Source organism: Heterocephalus glaber, unplaced genomic scaffold (assembly GCF_053883595.1).
Source record: "Heterocephalus glaber isolate CG9 unplaced genomic scaffold, H.glaber_assembly_v1.0 deba00001523, whole genome shotgun sequence".
Classification (NCBI taxonomy): Eukaryota; Metazoa; Chordata; class Mammalia; order Rodentia; family Bathyergidae; genus Heterocephalus; species Heterocephalus glaber.
This window is the reverse complement of record NW_028258327.1, coordinates 7,288,959-7,297,281: the sequence shown is the minus strand read 5'-3', so window position 1 is coordinate 7,297,281 and position 8,323 is coordinate 7,288,959. Positions and strand designations below refer to the sequence as shown.

General features: G+C 37.4%; 1 pseudogene; it reads right to left on the bottom strand.

Annotated features, from left to right (window-relative positions):
* Window positions 1–202: 202 nt before the first annotated feature.
* Window positions 203–7,886, bottom strand: LOC110347659 (centrosomal protein of 70 kDa-like; annotated as a pseudogene).
* Window positions 7,887–8,323: the final 437 nt, after the last annotated feature.

Here is an 8,323-nt window from a genome sequence, read left to right as displayed (position 1 = left end):
GTTAATTTACTATTTTAACTGAGCAGTTAATTTTTGTAAAAGAATCTCAAAGTTAATAAAAAATTATAAGGAGAATCACCCAGTACTAAGAGGATGAATTCTGAAAGCAAATATATGTTATGCTCTTTGTTTCAAGATCAATCCTACATAATATTTACAATGGTAAAAATGCACTTTACACACTAAAATGATTTGATTTGTTTCAGTATGAAAGTACTTTTAATTTCTTTACTGCAGGTACAATGGAATCCAAGTCATCCGTTTCTAAGATTTCAAGTAGATCATTAGTAAATGCCTGAAATGTTGGGAAAAATTCTTCATGTTCTTCCAATTTGTTCATGCTTTGGAGGTCTTCAGGTCCTAATACTTGCTTAACCTGCTCATTGACATCCTCATTAATCACCCTACACAATTTTCCAACTGTGCTTACCAGCACACACAATGAGGATGAACTATCTAATTCTAAAGAGTTCTTGGAGGTTTCTCACAGCATCATTTCTCCAAGCCTAGTATAAACTTCATTCATTCGGGGATAGACTCCATTTAAAGAAGGCACATCAAATAATTTTTGGAAGTGAAAGACAATAGCTTGAAAAGTTTGAAAGTTTGGCATGTTGCTGTCCTTTTCCTTATTTTCAACTTCTTCCAACATGGCATCTACCATAAACAACAAATTTTCAACTCTGACATCTTCATTTTTATCCTGTTTCTTAAAATCATGCCAAGGCACCAGGTCTGAAGATAATATTTTCAAAGACTTACACAAATCCTTCAAGGATGTCAGTTCATCTGTCCACATTTCTATTATAAGAACAAGATGTTCAAATCCACAGTCTTGAACAAAATCTTTGTTAAAATGTTGGGTTCCTTCTTTGCTCTGTTTATAAATTATTACTAGAGCTCTTGGATTGTGAATAATTGAATTGACGCTACATAGCACCTGAAAGTATCTCTGGTCAACTAGAGCTTGTTGATGGCTTTCTTTGCTGAGTTCATCTTTTTTCTTTGTGTCCTCAATTTTTATATGACTGATAAGCTCCTGCAATTTAATGTATTTCTTGAGGACTTTCTCCAGTTTCTTCACTTGTTGTTTATAAAGTCTTAATTCATGTTGTGTGGGTCTGCTTTCTAAATCTTTTTGGAGGTTCAGCTTTTCACTTAAAAGTGCATCAATCTTGGATTTTGATTCCTTGAGTTGATTCTGTAATGACAGCAGAAGGCCTTTATAAGTTGGTGAGCCATTCAGATTTCTATAATCTTTTTCTTCTGATTGACTTTCATCTTTTTTATATTAGCTTTGTGTGTGGATTTTTCTAATTTTAGATTAATAGTAGTCAGTTAGGCAAAGCAACTATATATTCAAGATGATATAAGGAACACTTTTGCAGAGATAGGCAAACACTGTGTTTTGAGTGATAATTCATTCTTCTTCCTCTTTTTTTTCCCTTAAATTCTTTTATTGGTACATTTTAGGTATACAATACATTTACATTTCTCGTTGGGAACTTGTACCTTTACATGATGTCCCTTGGTTCTTATTTTTTCCCCATTTCTAGCCTCCCTTCATCCCCTCCACCCTTCCCTATTTACAAAGACTTTGTTTCCATTTTTTCCATTTCTCATACTTTTTCCTTTCCTTTCTTTCCTTTCCCTTACATCTCCCACTTCCCCTACCCCTTTGGACCTTTTCTTCCTACTTCACATTATCAATTATTCATTTTAATCATTGGTACATTATAGGAACCAATGACATTTAGGTACCAATGACATTCATCATTGGAAATTTGCACATTTACATAATCTCTCTTGGTTCTTATTTTTTACCCTCCCCCTGCCCTCCCTTCAACCCCTCCACTCCTATTTACAAAGACTTTGCTTGCATTTTTTCATTTTCTCATGTTAATTCCATTCCCTTTTTTCCTTTCCTTTCTCTTTTGCCCCTTTTCTTCGTATTTCACATTATCTATTATACCTTTTAGTCCTAATTTACACTTTCAGTTTCTCACACTAGAGAAACTATTTGATATTTACACATGTGTGTCCTATTTATTTCACTTAAGAGTATCGCTTCAATGTGTATCCATTTAGCTATAAATATCTCTAATTTCTCATTTTTTATGGCTGAGTAGTACTCCATTTTATAAAAAACCCCCACATTTTCTTGATCCAGTCTCCAGTTGATGGGCATTTGGGCTGCTTCCAAGTTTCAACTATTACAAATTGTGCTGCTATGAACATGGGTTCACATATATCACTGTGGTATGATTCTTTTAATTCTTTGGGAAAGATACCCAGCAGGGGAATAGCTGGGTCAAATGGGAGTTCCAGTCCTATTTCTTTGAGGTATCTCCATACTGATTTCCACAATGGTTGCACCAATCTACACTTACACCAGCAGTGGAGCAGTGTTCCTCTTTGCCCACAGCCCTGCCAGCATTTGTTCTTGGTTGATTTCATAATAGCAGCCATTCTTTCTGGAGTGAGGTGGAATCTCAGCGTTGTTTTCATTTGCATCTCTCGAATGACCAGTGATGTTGAACATTTTTTCATGTATTTATTTGGTGTTTCTACTTCTTTGTGTGAGAAATGTCTGTTCATTTCAGATGCCCATTTTTGGATTGGGTCTTTAAATTTGGGAGCTCTGATTTTTTAAAGATCTTTATAGATTTGAGATAGTAGACCTTTGTCTGAGGGAACGCTGGTGAAAATTTTTTCCCCCATTGTGGGTTGTCTCTTCACACTGCTGGTGGTTTCTCTTGCTGTGCAGAAGCTTTTTAATAAGACAAGATCCCACTTGGTGATTGTGCTAGTTCACGGGCAACTGAGGTTTTGTTCATGAAGTTTCTTCCTACCCCAATGTATTGAAGAGTTGTACCTACCCACTGTTCCAGCCAGTTCAGTGTTTCTGTTTTTATATTTAGATCTTTAATCCATTTCAATTTTAGATTACTGCATGGTGAGAGATATAGGCCTAGTTTTAGTCTTTGGCAAGTTGACACCCAATTTCTCCAGCACCATTTATTAAAGAGACTATCTTTCCTCCAGTGAGGATGTTTGGCTTCTTTGTCAAAGATCAGGTGGTTGAGTGTGTCTGGAGTTATTTCTGAATCTTCTAATCTGTTCCACTGGTCTTCAGGCCTGTTTCTTTGCCAGTACCATGCTGTTTTTATCACAGTATCTTTGTAGTATACTTTCAAGTTGGGGGTTTTAATAACCCCTGCCATGTCTCTGTTACCTAGAATTGCTTTTGCTATTCTGGGTCTCTTCTTGCTCCAAATGAATTTTTGGATTGTTTTCTCAAGGTCTACGAAGTATGCTGCTGGGATTTCAATTGGGATTGCATTGAATCTATATAACAATTTTGGAAGTATAGCCATTGTCACTGTGTTGATCCTTCCTACCCAGGAGCAAGGGATGTCTTTCCATTTTCTGATAGCCCCTTCAATATCTTTTTACAAAGTGCTATAATTTTCAGAGAAGAGGTCTTTGATTTCTTTTGTTAGGTTGATTCCTAGGTATTTCAGTGTTTTGGATGCTATTGTGAAAGGAATTGTTTGCCCTATTTCTCTCTCAGTGACTCTGTTGTTCGTTTAGAGGAAAGCTATTGATTTTTGTGTGTTGACTTTGTATTCAGCTACTTTACTGAATTTGGTAATTAAGTCTAGAAGACTTTTGGTGGCATTCTTGGGGTTTTCTATGTAGAGTATCTTGTCATCTGCAAATAATGAGAATTTGACTTCTTCATTTCCTATCTTTATTCCTTTTATTTCTTTCTCTTGTCTAATTGCTGTGGCTAATGTTTCCAAAACTATATTGAACAGGAGTGGTGATCGTGGACATCCTTGTCTTGTTCCTGATTTTACTGTGAAGGATTTCAGTTTTTGACCATTTAGTATGTTATTGGCTGTTGGTTTTTCATAGATAGCTTTTATCAGATTGAGGTAGAGACTGTCTATTCTGATTTTTGTAGGGTTTTTTTATCATAAATGCGTGTTGGATTTGTCAAATGCTTTTTCTGCATCTATTGAGTTGATCATATGGTTTTTGTCCTTGACTCTATTGATATAGTGTATTACATTAATTCATTTTCATATATTGAACCATCCCTGTGTCCCTGGGATGAATCCCACTTGGTCTATGACCTTCTTGATTATCTTCTGCATTCTGTTTGCCAGTATCTCATTGAGGATTTTTGCATCTATGTTCATTAGTGAGATTGGCCTATAGTTCTCTTTTTCAGTTGGGTCTTTCTGTACTTTGGTGATCAAGGTGATGTTTGCTTCCAGGAATTATTTTGGGATATTGCTTCCCTTTCAATTTCATTGAAGAGTTTAAACAGTAGTGGCATTAGTTCCTCTCTAAATGTCTTACAGAATTCAGCAGTGAATCATCAGGACCCGGGCTTTTCTTGGTTGGTAAGTTTTTAATTACATCTTCAATTTCATTGACTGATATTGGATTGCTTAGAATTTTTAGGTCTTCTTCTTTCAACTTTGGTAATTCATATGTGTCTAGGAATCTCTCCATTTCTTCTGTGTTTTCCATCTTATTGGCATATAGGTTGTGGAAGTAGGTATTGATGATCCTCTGGATTTCTGCTGGGTCTGTTGTAATTTTACCCTTTTCATTCCTAATTGCATGGATTTCGGCCTTTTCTTTCCTTTTTCTGACAAGGTTGGTTAAAGGTTTGTCAATTTTGTTGATTCTTTCAAAGAACCAACTCTTGGCTTCATTGACTTTTTTGTATTGTTTTCTTAGTCTCCATTGCATTGATTTCTCTTTTGATCTTTATAATTTCCTCCCTTGTATGAACTTTAGGTTTGTCCTGCTCTTCTCATTCTAGGAGCTTGAGGTTCAGCATCCAGGTTGTTTAATTGGGCATGCTCTGTTTTTCTAATGTGATTATTCACTGCTATGAATTTCCCTTGTAAGACCACTTTCATTGTGTCCCATAGATTCTGATATGTTGTATTGTCAGTGTCATTTAATTGAAGGAACTGTCTGAGTTTTTCTTTAATTTCCTGTGTCCCATTGATTATTCAGAAGTGTGTTTTTCAATTTCCATGTGTTTATGAAGTTTTTGCAGTTTCTTTTGCTGTTGCCTTCCAATTTCATCGGACTATGGTCTGATAACATACAGGGGATATCTTCAATTCCTTTGCACTTACCTAAATATGTTATATGTGCGAGTATGTGGTCTATTTTGGAGAACGACCTGTGTGCAGCCAAAAAGAATGTGTATTCTGGTTTTGTGGGGTGAAACATTCTGTAAACATCTGTTAGGTTCATATGTTCAATAGTTTGATTAAGTTCTAGTATTTCATTGCTTGTTTTTTGTCTAGTTGATCTATCTATTTGAGACAATGGGGTATTCAGGTCCCCCACTACTATTGTATTAGTGCATATATGACTTTTCATGTCCATTAGTATTTGTTTTATATAATTGGGTGCACTAGCTTTTGGTGCATAGATATTTATGTTTGTCATCTCTTCCTCTTGGATTGTTCCCTTTACAAGAACATAGTGTCCCTCTTTGTCTCTCTTAATCAGCGTGGGTTTGAAATCCACTTGGTCTGCAAAGAAGATAACTACTCCTGTGTTTTTTCTGGTTCTCGTCACATGGAGTATTGTTTTCCACCCTTTAACTTTCAGTCTATGAGTTTCCTTTTGAATTAAATGTGTTTCTTGTATGCAACCTATTGTTGGATCTTGCTTCTTGACCCATTCTGCCAGTCTATTTCTTTTGATTGGTGCGTTGAGACCATTAATATTGATGGTTATAACTGATATGTGTTGAGTTAATATTGTCATGACTTTTTCTTTTTGTTTGATCCTCCCCTTTTGCTTTTAATTTCTTGTCGTGCCTGGTGGATTCATTCTGGTGGGATTCCTGGGATTGTGATCCTCCTTGTCTTTTCCTAGGATTTTGTGTAAAATTTTTTGGGTTGCTGGTTTGGTATTCATGAAGTTCCTAAAGTGCTCTTTGTCATGAAAGTATCTTATTTCTCCAACCATTTTGAAAGATAGTTTTGCAGGATACATCAGTCTGGGTTAGAGGTTGTTTTCCTTTATGGCTTGAAACACGTCACTTCAAGCTCTTCTTGCCTTGAGGGTTTACATTGAGAAGTCTGCTGTGATTCTGATGGACTTTCCTTTGTATTTGATTTGTCTCTTTTCTCTAACTGCTTGTAGAACTTTGTTCTGTTGGGTTTCTGGAATCTTAAGAATAATATGCCTATCTGCAGTTTTTTTTTTTTTGATATTGGGAATCAAACTTGGGTCCTTGCACTTGTGCAGCAGGCAGCAATACCGCTGAGCTAAATCTCCTGCCCTGTGTAGATTTTTCTTGATCAAGGCTATTTGGAGTCCTATATGCTTCACTTATCTGTATTGCAAGTTCTTTTTCTCTGCTTGGGAAGTTTTCAGCCATTCCTTCTGTGAACAGTTTTTTTATGTCATCTGCACTCTCCTGTTTCTTCTTTGACTCCAATCAGTTTTGTGTTATTGTTTTTTTTTCATTGTCTAGCAACTGCTGGATTGTTTTCTCATGGTCCCTTACAATTTTGAAGTAATTTTTCTTTTCCTGGTCACTAACTGCAATCTTATCTTCTATATCTGAAATTCTGTCCTCACATTGGCTAATTCTGCTTTGTAGACCTTCAATGGAGTTTTTGATGTCCTAGAAATCTTTTTGCATGTATTTTATGGATTACATTTGTTTCCTATGTTGGGATTCCATCATGTTCCTCAGCTCCTTTCTCGATTTATTAATCATGTCTTGTACTATGGGCACAATCTCTGCTGTTATCTGAGAAATTATTTCTGATTTCATTTTTTCCAGATCCTCCTTTGTTGCTTGTTCAGGGAGTCCAGGTGGTTGAGTATCAGAGTGTTCCACCTCCTTTCCCTTTGAGGTTGTTGTAAGTGATCTGGAAATTTGGTTTTGAGACTTGTTTATGGGTCTTCTCATTTCGATGGGGGGAGTGCTGTTGGCGCTCATGCAGCTTACCTCCTCTGAGTTGGGAGTGGTGGAACAGTGGCCCAGAAGACCCTTCCTCTGGGCTAGGAGCAGTGGAATGGTGGTCCAGAAGCCCCTTCTTCTGTGCTGGGAGTGGTGGAATGGAGGCCTGGAAGCCCCTACCTTTGGGCTGGGAGTGGTGGAATGGTGGCCTGGAAGCCCCTTCCTCTGGCTGGGCATGGTGAAATGGTGGCCCAGAAGCCCCTTCCTCTGGGCTGGGAGCAGTGGGATGGCAGCCTGGAAGCCCCTTCCTCTGGGCTGGGAGGTGTGGAACCATGGTCCAGAAGCCCCTACCTCTGGGCTGCTCTTCCTCTTTTGTTAATTGACAGATATCCTTTTGCAAAGAACCAATAGTCTGTTGATGCTCCATTTGTTTTTTCTTGTAATGCTGACACTTTGTCTGTAAAGTTCCATTCTCCTTCTGAAGATCTTTTATTTTATTTTGTTGCTGGCAAACCCTATTTAGAGATTCATCTTCCAATTCACCAATTTTGCATTTTACACTCTCCATAATTTGTTCCAAGTCATTAGCTCATTTTTCCTGATGTGCTGCTTGACTTTGTTCTAGCTGAAGCTCATTTTTAAGCTGCTGATTATTTTCTATGAGCTCGTGTATCATGTTCTGGTGATGTTCTGTTTCTTCCACCAACATTTTCAAATTCTGCCTCATCCTTTTTGATGACTATTTATCAAAAATGATAAGATCTTTAAGATCTGTTCTTTTGATGAGGCAGAAATGTTTTAATCCATGCCTCATTAACAGCACATTTATGATTTCCCATTCTGCTTCCTCCTGCTGTTTTTCAATCATGAGTCTGTTTGACAATTGACTGGATTCCTGGGCTTTAGGGACTGCTGGAGGCACTGTTTCTCTCAGTCATTGTACATTCCTCTTGCACTTTACACCTGGTCATTCAAGTTATCTCAATGAAATGATCACCCAATGAGTCTCATGTTCAAAACTGGATCTTCAACTTCCTCAGCCACCATCTCCCACCAGCAGCCAGCCCAGCCCCACTCTCCTTACTTTAAACTCTGAAGGAAGAATAGGAGGTAACTGGGATTAAAATAATCACAAAGAAGGTTTTAGGCCTAGTTGGACAGTCCCCATGGTCAAGAGACAGAGACAAAAATGTGAGGCTCATTTGTGGTCAAGATAAAGAAATCAAGGAAGGGTGGACATGGCATGGAATGAAGCTGGAGAGGTAGGTATTGGGACCTGAGTATGTGAGGCCTAACTGGCTAAATTAAGCAGTCTTGTCTTTGTTTTAAAAGTAAAAACAAGTTATTCTTAGGCAAGATTAT